We start from the raw sequence: 9825 nt of genomic DNA on the forward strand, positions 1-9825 counted from the left end.
TTATCACCCCCATGTGTGATTATCACCAAAAAATGGATCCCATGCGTTATTTTGTGTCTTATGCGTGATTAGTGCCCTGATCCGATGGTTACTGGTGTCGCGTACGTGAAGTACGATAAGGCTTAATATATGTTAACCGCACTCTACATATATAAACATTTATATACACAAATATAAATTATACATATATACACAAACCCCTATATATATACATACACACATACATATATATATACTTAAATATAAATTAAATTTATAATTTTGTATATACCACTCTATTAGATTTTGGTCCACTATATACAAACTTACACCTATATCTATACGTACTAGCCCAATCACGCCAATAAAAAATTAATATCAAATCTAAAAGTTAAACCCTAAACCGATAAACGATAGTCTGCTCATCACCTCAATGTTTCATGCAGTTACCTTAAGCCGATCGTCTCTTGCTCTCGACGTCATTATTCGTGCAATATGATCATCGCCTTGTCAGCCACAACATTCTTATTCATAAGAAAAATATTATGCCATGAAATGTGCCTGTTTTAAAGATATAAAAACTTGTAACCCAACATTGTCATTATCTCTCTCAGCAAATTTAAATCGGACGACACGGTTGTCCAAATTGCTCGAACTTCGCTCGGAATATTTATTGCTTGGAAAATGCTCGATTGATTTGAGGCTCGGTTTTAAATGAGCCACTCTGTTCGGTTCGGTTTGTAAACGAGCCAAACACGAGCAAAGGTCTACTCGGTTCGGCTCGGCTCGTGAATAGCCCTAGTCGTCGTCACCAGAATACTTCCTACACTATATAGGATTTTTAGCCTCTCTCTATTACATGTATCTACTATTTTTCTGCTTGGTAGCTCACTGAGAATATATTTAGTACACTATGTCTTCTACCGTTTTTGAATAGCTAGGTGCCTATCTTCGTTTTTGTTTAGATATTTGCTTTGGATATATGTCTTTGGAGCTAGATGTCTTATTGGAAGCATCTTCTCTATTTACTTGGATAGAGGAAAGGCTAGCCTACATATATCCCACCTTTCCCAAACCTCATTAATAGCTTTTAGCTATAACTGGAATTAAGCTAGGTTTAGTTGTTGTGTATGTGTGTAGGGTTAGGATCACATACACATAGATATTAGCGTGCGAAGTGAAGGAAAAGAAGACGCAGTGGTGGTTTCATAATTAATGAAATTACGATACAATTATTTTAACCTGGCGTAATAAATACGCTACAATTTGACAAGTAGTGTTATAATAGAAACGTTACTTGTAAACTATAGTATAATTATTATAACGCTAGTTTAAAATTGTTGTAGCGTAATTACGCTACTTATTCACATACTTCGAATTTTAATATCTTGTACCCGATTCCACCTATATATATATATATATATATAGGGTAGGGTTCCAGCGTGAACAACCTCCCATGAGTGAACTGCGTGAACAGATCTGGACCTTTGATTTCCTTTTTAGTTGTTAAGGGTAGGATTGTAATTATATAAAAAATTAGATTTAAATCATTATTTTAATAATTGAATTAAGTTACATCTTTCCTAATTTAAATTCATTATCCACATTATGTTTTATTTATTAATAAGATAATTATCAAAACAAACAACAAATCACCATATTTCAATTTTAATTTTTATTTCAGATTCATCACCAGAATTCGAATTTTGATTTTTAAGATCCACGTAGCCTTCATATTTCAACGGTATACACATGTGTACTTGGATATAAATAGAACAGTACACATGTGTACTCAGCATCGTACATATGTGTAATTAGCTACATAATACATACATAGAAACAATACATGTAAAACTATTTTATATTTAACAAATTACAAGTTCCGTAATGTTTTTCAAACCAAACAAAAAAACATATAATTACAAGTTCCAGTTTCGTAAAAACAATAAACCCAACATAATCGAAAAAACAAAAACCATAATCTTTTACAACTATTCGCCACGTTGTATGCTGAATCATCCTTATCGACCAAGCAAACAAACATATGTGAATCATCCTTATCGACCTCATACGTGAATCATCCTTATCGACCTTCCATCTCCACTTTTCTCGTTAACGACATCTCCTAAAATAGCACAAAAAAACTCAGCAACTAATACTTTGCATAATTCACAAGTGTACATCAACAACTTTACACATTCAATACACAAAAAATTATGAGATATCACAAAAGCAGACGCTATACACATGTGTACATTGGGATAAAATTCGAGCAAAGTCATAATACACATGTGTACATCGCATTAAAAACATAGCAAAATCAAAATACACATGTGTACATCGCGTTAAAAACAAGAGCAAAATCAAAGAATTGAACAAAAAAACTCAACAACTAATACTTTGCATAATTCACAAGTGTATATCAACAACTTTACAAATTCAATACACAAAAAAACTGAGATATAAAAAAACATACGGTATACACATGTGTACATCGCATTAAAAACAGAGCAAAGTCAGAATACACATGTGTACATCGCATTAAAAACAGAGCAAAAATCAAAAAATTGAAATCCAAAAAACTTAAATCGGAACACTAATAGTCCAGCAGATCAGTAAAACAAAAAAAGTTACCGGTTGCAAAATTAACGGTAACCCACAAGGGTATCAAAGCTAAAAGGGATTAAAACATGAAACGCTAAGTTGTACCTTAGGCACGCAAGTTTGTACACACGATGAAAGCATGGAGTCAAGCTTTCAAACAATAGTCATCCTCTTTCATTCACAAACAGTTATACGTTCAAACATTCCTTTCCTAGTTTTTGTTATTCAAACAGAGTAGTGACTAGCAACAATCTTCATCATCATTCACAACGACCAACAGGTTTCATTATTTCAACCCGGAAATCTTCACTTAAAATCACAAATCAGAAAACAGTATTCGTAACAAATAGCCACCGTCGTAATCATCATTATTTCAACAGAATCCCTGAGTCATTGTTTCATTCATAAACGACCATTCACAATATGCATGACCAGGTTGTACCTATTGCATAAACAGTTGTACATTCATAGGAAAACCTAGTTCATCATTAATGTGAACAGAGCAAACGTTAATCATTTTATGACAAGAAAGTTTCACACGAATTCATCATTCATCAGTGTTTGTATTTGACATTTATTCATGTATAATATGCATAACATCTATCACACAAAAACATAATGGTTCAATCATGGTGATGTACTAACCGTAGGGATGCACAAAATTTACACTTGAATCATTTGTACTTCTTTGACCCCCTAGAAAAAATCCGAGATGACGGGGTTTGCCCGAATCAAATCAAAACAGAATATGCATACTACGAACCGAACAAACATAACCACTTCCACTTTCGCCACTTGCCGTCGCCTGCCGTTCGCCGTCGAGACCGCCGCCGCTGCCGACATCGCTACTCCTTCTCCGTTAGGAATTGATATAAAATTGAAAGAAATTGTTGAATAAAATTGAATAATAGAGATTTAAAACTGAAACTACTATAATTTAGGAATTGATATATTCGAGAACTTATGGAAACTATTCAATTTCCCTGGTTTGAATTCTATGATGGTGTAATTACACATGTACCCTTATTCATTTAATTAAAGACTAACAATTAATCAATTAATTACCATCATGCCATTCAATTTAATAATCAAGATCATAAAAATCAAGGGCCCAGATCAGTTCACGCTGGAGAAATTGTTCACGTTTGAACCTAATCCTATATATATATATATATATATATATATACTAGGCTATCACCCGGGAAAATCCCGGGCTAGGAAAATTTAATTTACAATAAACAAAAATACATAAATAACACTTTGAACCTTTAAATTATCCTCTTTCCCTTCTCCATATGTATTGAAAGTTTCCAAGTAAAGCTAATTCCCTTTTAACCATAATGAAATATCTGTATAAGAATGTTTTCGAACTCATACGCCTAAGAAGACACGCCATGGTGGATGAGGGACCTTGGAAGTCACATACTCTTTCTGCACAAAAAAATAGACTTCTAAAGTCAACTTTAATTCTTTCCGATCTTATTTCATTGCAGGCCTTCATACATGACTCTCCTTCAGCAGGTGATATATCAACAACTATTCTAAAATTATCACAAAACGGCAATATATCAACAACTAATCAATCATTGATCATATTGGTTTTGCATATACAGATTCCAAATACATGAGTAGGGTTGTTCATTTTTATCCGAAACCCGACCCGAATCCGAAGCCATCAAAACCCGAATTAGACAGTACCCGAGAAACCCAAAAAACCCAAACCCAACCAACCCGAACCTTATATGGGTTGGTCATCGGGTCACTTTTTCCATGTGAAAACCCGACCCGAAAACCTCAATATACGAAACCTGAAAAAAAAACCCGAACATTTGTTGTCTTTTTATAGATATGTTTTAGTTTAGAGTCTATAGTATTTGGAACATTAAATTTGAGACTTTTAATTATCATATTGTCAAACTCATTAGTATTTCTTTCCCTCACCACAATAATTTATTTGTTCCGTTTCATCAGTATCCTAACTTTGTCTCCATGTGTATTCATAGTTTTCGTGTAAAGCTAATAACCTTTTTATTGTGTCCTTGAATAAAATAGTGGGAATGCCCGCGCGTTGAAGTGAGTGTTCCAACTCATATCAGATTCAATTATAATCCCGCGCTACGCGGCGAGCTTTTGACCGGTATGGTTTCGGTATACACGCATTCGATATAGCAATCAACACCGGTTTTACACGGATCAAACCATTAAAAAACTGCTTCCTACTATAAACTTTTGTCCCTTGAGCCCTGTGCGTTTCCCCTTTGAACCCACGTCAAGCACGTACCCTACACGGACCACACCTTTCATAAATAAATTAAACTAAAATCGCCAACACTTCTAAATTTCCATTTAATCTGACTGTATATAACCATATATAATACAAGAACCAATACAACAATCGCTAGCAAGATATCAATGTGGTTCCACAGAAAATGCACATGAATCCCATGCTTGCAAGAAAAAAAGCAGCAAGGAAGTTATGAATGGGTTCAACCTAAAATTAAATTAGCTGCATTTTTTTTTTGTTTTTTTTTTAATTGAAAGGTCAACAAAAACTTTCATTCCACCAAAAAAAGCATTACACAACTAACTAATAACCAGTTATCCCATTGCATAACCGCCAGCTATATCTAGACTATAATCATACACCCATACAATCTATATTAAAGCTGAACAATAATTCCCACGTAAGCCCATACGATTTTTAACGATTTTGAATACACAAGTAGCTAAGAACTTTAATCTCCTCCATCAGACTTGATAGCGTAACTTGTCTCCTATTAAATATCATGTCATTCTGCCTTCTCCCACTTATCGAGTCCAGTTCCAAACTAATATTAGCAAGAACTGCCATTAGTCCATCTAAGTCCATTACCTCTTCCGTAGAACGTGGCCTTCTTACCCAATGCAACTTAAGAATTGTAACCCCTTCTTATCCAATACAGATTTGGGAGGCAGTTTTGAATGGGGTTCTTCTACAGCGATACTGTTGACTCTATCCTTCCAGAACTGTATTGACCACCCCTCCCCCTCGACACCTTGAAACAAACCTGATACATAGCTCTATATTATTCCAAACTTTTTTTAGTTCAATGTTAATTTTTTGGGATATGAGTTCCCGATAAAGCATGCCCAAGTCAGAAATATATATATATATATATATATATATATATATATAGAGTAAGGTTAACATACAAAAAGCCTTATCATACATCACGTAGGAGACAATGGTAACCGTTGGATCAGGGGTATAATCACGCATGGGACCACATAATCACGCATGGGACCATATAATCACGCCTGGGACTATAATCACGCACGTTCTATGATAATAACGCACGTTATATTTTTTGTCATGTATGTTAATGTAGGTTAAGCCTTGAAGTACATTATACTTTCTATATATATATATATATATATATATATATATATATATATATATAGTCATTAGAGGAGTTATAGGTAACAAATGTATATGTTGGGTAATAGGTCAAGGCGATTGGTATGATCTTCTTTAACGGTGAAATTTAACGGTGAGAAGGTCTGAAGAAAGATCCGGCCATCTACACAAGCCCACAAAGGGCGATTGGTATGATCTGCTTTAAGCTACAGTTGAACAAAATCTCTCTTTTTTTCCTTCATCACCTTAAAATTCCAAACAAATTCATTTGAAGTAACTCAAAAATTGAAACAAATGGGCAACCCGAGGTGCATTTTTCTGACAGCAGCTGGTTTTGGCTGTACGATTAAAAGAAATCATTAAAAAGACAAATTTGTTTCAACTTTTAGGAAAATAAATCAAATCTAGTGTGAAAAAATCATTGTGGGAACAATACTTATGTTTTTCATAAATCTTAAAAGAACCATCAAGTCTTGAGATACTTTCCTAATTGAGCATTTGGATGTTTTATTCATTGAGATATTCCTTAAAAACGAATTCTTGAATGGTTCTGAGTTCTTGCGTAGCCCGACGTTTAGTCTAGCCTACCCAAACAAAAAAATCAAGACCAAATGTGTGTTTTTATTTTTTCTGCGATTTAACAGGCCCATCGGCCATCGAACCCATTATTGTTAGGAAAAGAAAGAAATATTTATTTTGAAATTTATCAAATTCAATTAAATAAACCTGCTAGTAAAGAACATCATTCATTATTCTTGCAGCTCAAATTTGTAAATTTTTACATTTTTTTGTCCTCTTCAATGATATGTATCAAAGGTTATAAAAAATCCAATAAAATTCATACTTATGTAGTTATATTAAAGCATAAAATATTAAAGTGAAATAGATAGTACTGTATTTGATATAATACCTGGTGCCAATGTTGCCATGGGAATAGAAAAAATGGGCTCACACTTACACGACTTGCACCTTTTTAAACACATGAACGAAATGCATCTTGTATGCCAACTCCTAGCAAATCATGAACATTCATTGGTATCAGGTAAGCACACTACAACTAATAACCAAAAAAAAGACATTTCCAAAAGAAAGAAAAAGGTACCATATGAGCAGGCTCAACAATCGGGTACCCAGTTTTCTCTACAAACATTGCGACAAACTTATCTGCAAGCCATCATATTAGTTTAAAGTAATATTTTATTCAACCCATGAATTAATCAAGCGTAATAGTAATAATAACTGATAAGTAAACTTAAAGAAAAATTACTAATTTTGCTTATGTAGGATAAGAAAAATTACTAATCAAACGTCAATTTTTTTTCAAAATTTACACTAATTTTACACTACTGCCGGAGCGTCAAAAGGCAACGGAGGTTGCCCCTTGTTCTATGCTAGGTCCGCCCCTGGCCATATTTAGAGATTTAAATAAGTAGGTGGCATGATATGGCCAAATTTATTAAAACATAAATCTCATCCCAACTTGTCCTTAACCTTTTCACCCTTTTCATTAAGCAAATAGTACGCACCATCAAAACCATTAAATTTTTTCTTTAAATCAAGGAATGAAGCTTTATTGTAGTATGAGGCTAAAAGATAACTATTTTTTATAAAAAAAAATCCTAAATTTGTTCACAAAGAAGAGATAGGCACTCAATATGTACATGCCCACAAATGCAGTAGAACTCAAAGTGCAAGTATCTGAAAAAGTTCATCAAGTGTTGCATATAGCTGGTCGGTTCATCAAGCTTTATTGTAGTATGAGGCTAAAAGATAAGGGTGTATATACCGTATTAACAAAATATATAGCAAGGTTAATATCTTTAAATAAAGAAAGAGGATTAAGAAGTATAAGCCATCAACATACCGTACAAGCCCGACCCATTGAGTTCCAACTGTATAACTTGAGCCATGACCCATGACTCGACACCACCACGCAACCAGGCACCAAAACACCAGAAAAAAAAACAATACTGAAAACAAAAGCTAAAACTAAAACAAATACAAATAACCATTCTTAACATTTCAACAAATTAACCTTTCACTTTAAAAATTCAAGTAAGTGATATGAATTTAAATTGCTTTTATGTAACATTGATGAAGATAAAATTTTTAACATTGATATTCAACAAACCACTAATAAACCCACAAAAAGTAAATACCTAGAGGAGACCCTCATCTAGCAGGAATATAAAATGGCTTCTGTTGTTCGACCTCCGTCTACAATGGCGTCAATGGTTCTTTCAAAAGTCCAATCTACAGACCACAAGTTTTGGAAACCTGCAAACTACAGGTTCTCCTTTCCTCGGTTAGCCACAAAACATCGCACTATTTGTTGCACAAACGTGACCCCATGGAACCCACCTCCAGTGACATACACATTAAAAGATGATACCACCAAAGGCGAGTTTTTGCCTAGTTCCACCACTTTATTTGAAGCCCTACATTCCAATCAAGCTCAATCAGCCGAGTCTGTAACAATAGATACGAAACCGGTCACAAAATTTGGGTATATTAACAGGCCCGTTGGTTCTATTAGCCACGGGAATGGTTCCAACTCTTTGGTTACCGATTTCTTTTGTCTTTTTAGGACTGAATATAGCTAGCTTGCTGTCATTGACCGGGCTTGACCGCATTTTCAAGCTGGGTGCGTCGTTGTTTCTGCTCCTTACAGAATCATATCATGTAAATAAACATAAACATTTAATTGAAGCTAATGTAATGTATGATAAGAGGAAAGTTAAAATACCTTGGATGAAGGGCGCGGGCACTGAGAATTAGATTCTTGGTCCTCAAGCGGATTGTCGAATCCCGATGAGAGTAATAATAATAATAATCTTCCTCTTCACCGCCGCTACTCATGCAATCCATCGCACTTGTTGGTCTTGCTTAGGGTTTCCAGCAACTTCAGAGGTGTGAATTTTGAAGTAAAGTAGGATTATTATCCAGATTTGTATTTTTCTTATTTTTATTTTTTAAAGACGAAATTCACAGGTTAAACAATTTCCACCCCCAAAATCTCCCCTCCACCATTGAATAGCAACTTGACTATTAGCAAACCATACTGAACACATACATAGTCACAAAACAATAATAAATAATATGTTCTATTTACAAATATAACCTGTCAAAACATCCTTGATCTGCTTCTTTAAGACAGCGCCTTCACCATCTTCCTCTTGGTTGACGAAACAAACAAATTTTAGAAAAAAAAATGAATTGATAAACGAATGTAAAGTATAGAATCAATATCTACAGAATCGACGTGCCTGGAAGTGAATCGGTTTGATTTTGGAATCCTTTGTCAGGCGATTGAAGAAGAACGTGGGAGCTTTTAGGGTTTTTGATGTGTGCGTCGATTTCAATGTAGATGGCAACGACTATGTAGTGAACTGGACAATTACGTTGATTTATGTTGATCACAGTTGTGGATAACCTCTAGGGTTTGCAGTTGTGCATCGAAGGTAGGGGAGAATCGGCAGAGAGATTGAACGGCGTATTAGGGTTTGGTGAATGAGTTATGAGGTATTTTAGAAGCAATATATAGTCGGGTCAAAATTTGCGGGTATGGATTTTACAACTCGGATCCCGTGTGAAAACATAAGGTTTCTCACATTTTTCCCGCCAAAAATCCATTGTGGTTGCACCACCACTTGACACGTGTCCCACATCTAATTTATTTATTATATATATAGATATATATACAGGGGCGGCTCTGAGGGTGGGTAGAGAGGACCACCGGCCAGGGCCAGTAATTCCGAAGGGCACATTTTTTCTATAACGCATATAAAAAATACGAAGTGCATCCATAAATAAAAATTAAAAGGAACTATAACTAATAGTGAGGA

At 34.6% G+C, this 9825-nt stretch overlaps 1 long non-coding RNA gene across 5 annotated transcripts; it reads right to left on the minus strand.

The window, feature by feature from the left end:
- Positions 1–3816: 3816 nt before the first annotated feature.
- Positions 3817–9508, minus strand: LOC110937859. Of its 5 annotated transcripts, XR_002591090.2 has the most exons (8): positions 9102–9503; positions 8727–8882; positions 8547–8638; positions 8140–8449; positions 7845–7950; positions 7083–7144; positions 6891–6991; positions 5168–5630 (listed from the first exon to the last, which is right to left on the minus strand). It is a non-coding gene; the product is annotated as an uncharacterized LOC110937859 (long non-coding RNA). The 5 variants fall into 5 exon arrangements; XR_002591091.2 differs by lacking the exon at positions 5168–5630 and adding an exon at positions 3817–3911 and having other exon boundaries at positions 7083–7950; positions 9102–9506; XR_002591092.2 differs by having other exon boundaries at positions 7083–7950; positions 8547–8644; positions 9102–9508.
- Positions 9509–9825: the final 317 nt, after the last annotated feature.

Source organism: Helianthus annuus, chromosome 4 (assembly GCF_002127325.2).
Source record: "Helianthus annuus cultivar XRQ/B chromosome 4, HanXRQr2.0-SUNRISE, whole genome shotgun sequence".
Classification (NCBI taxonomy): Eukaryota; Viridiplantae; Streptophyta; class Magnoliopsida; order Asterales; family Asteraceae; genus Helianthus; species Helianthus annuus.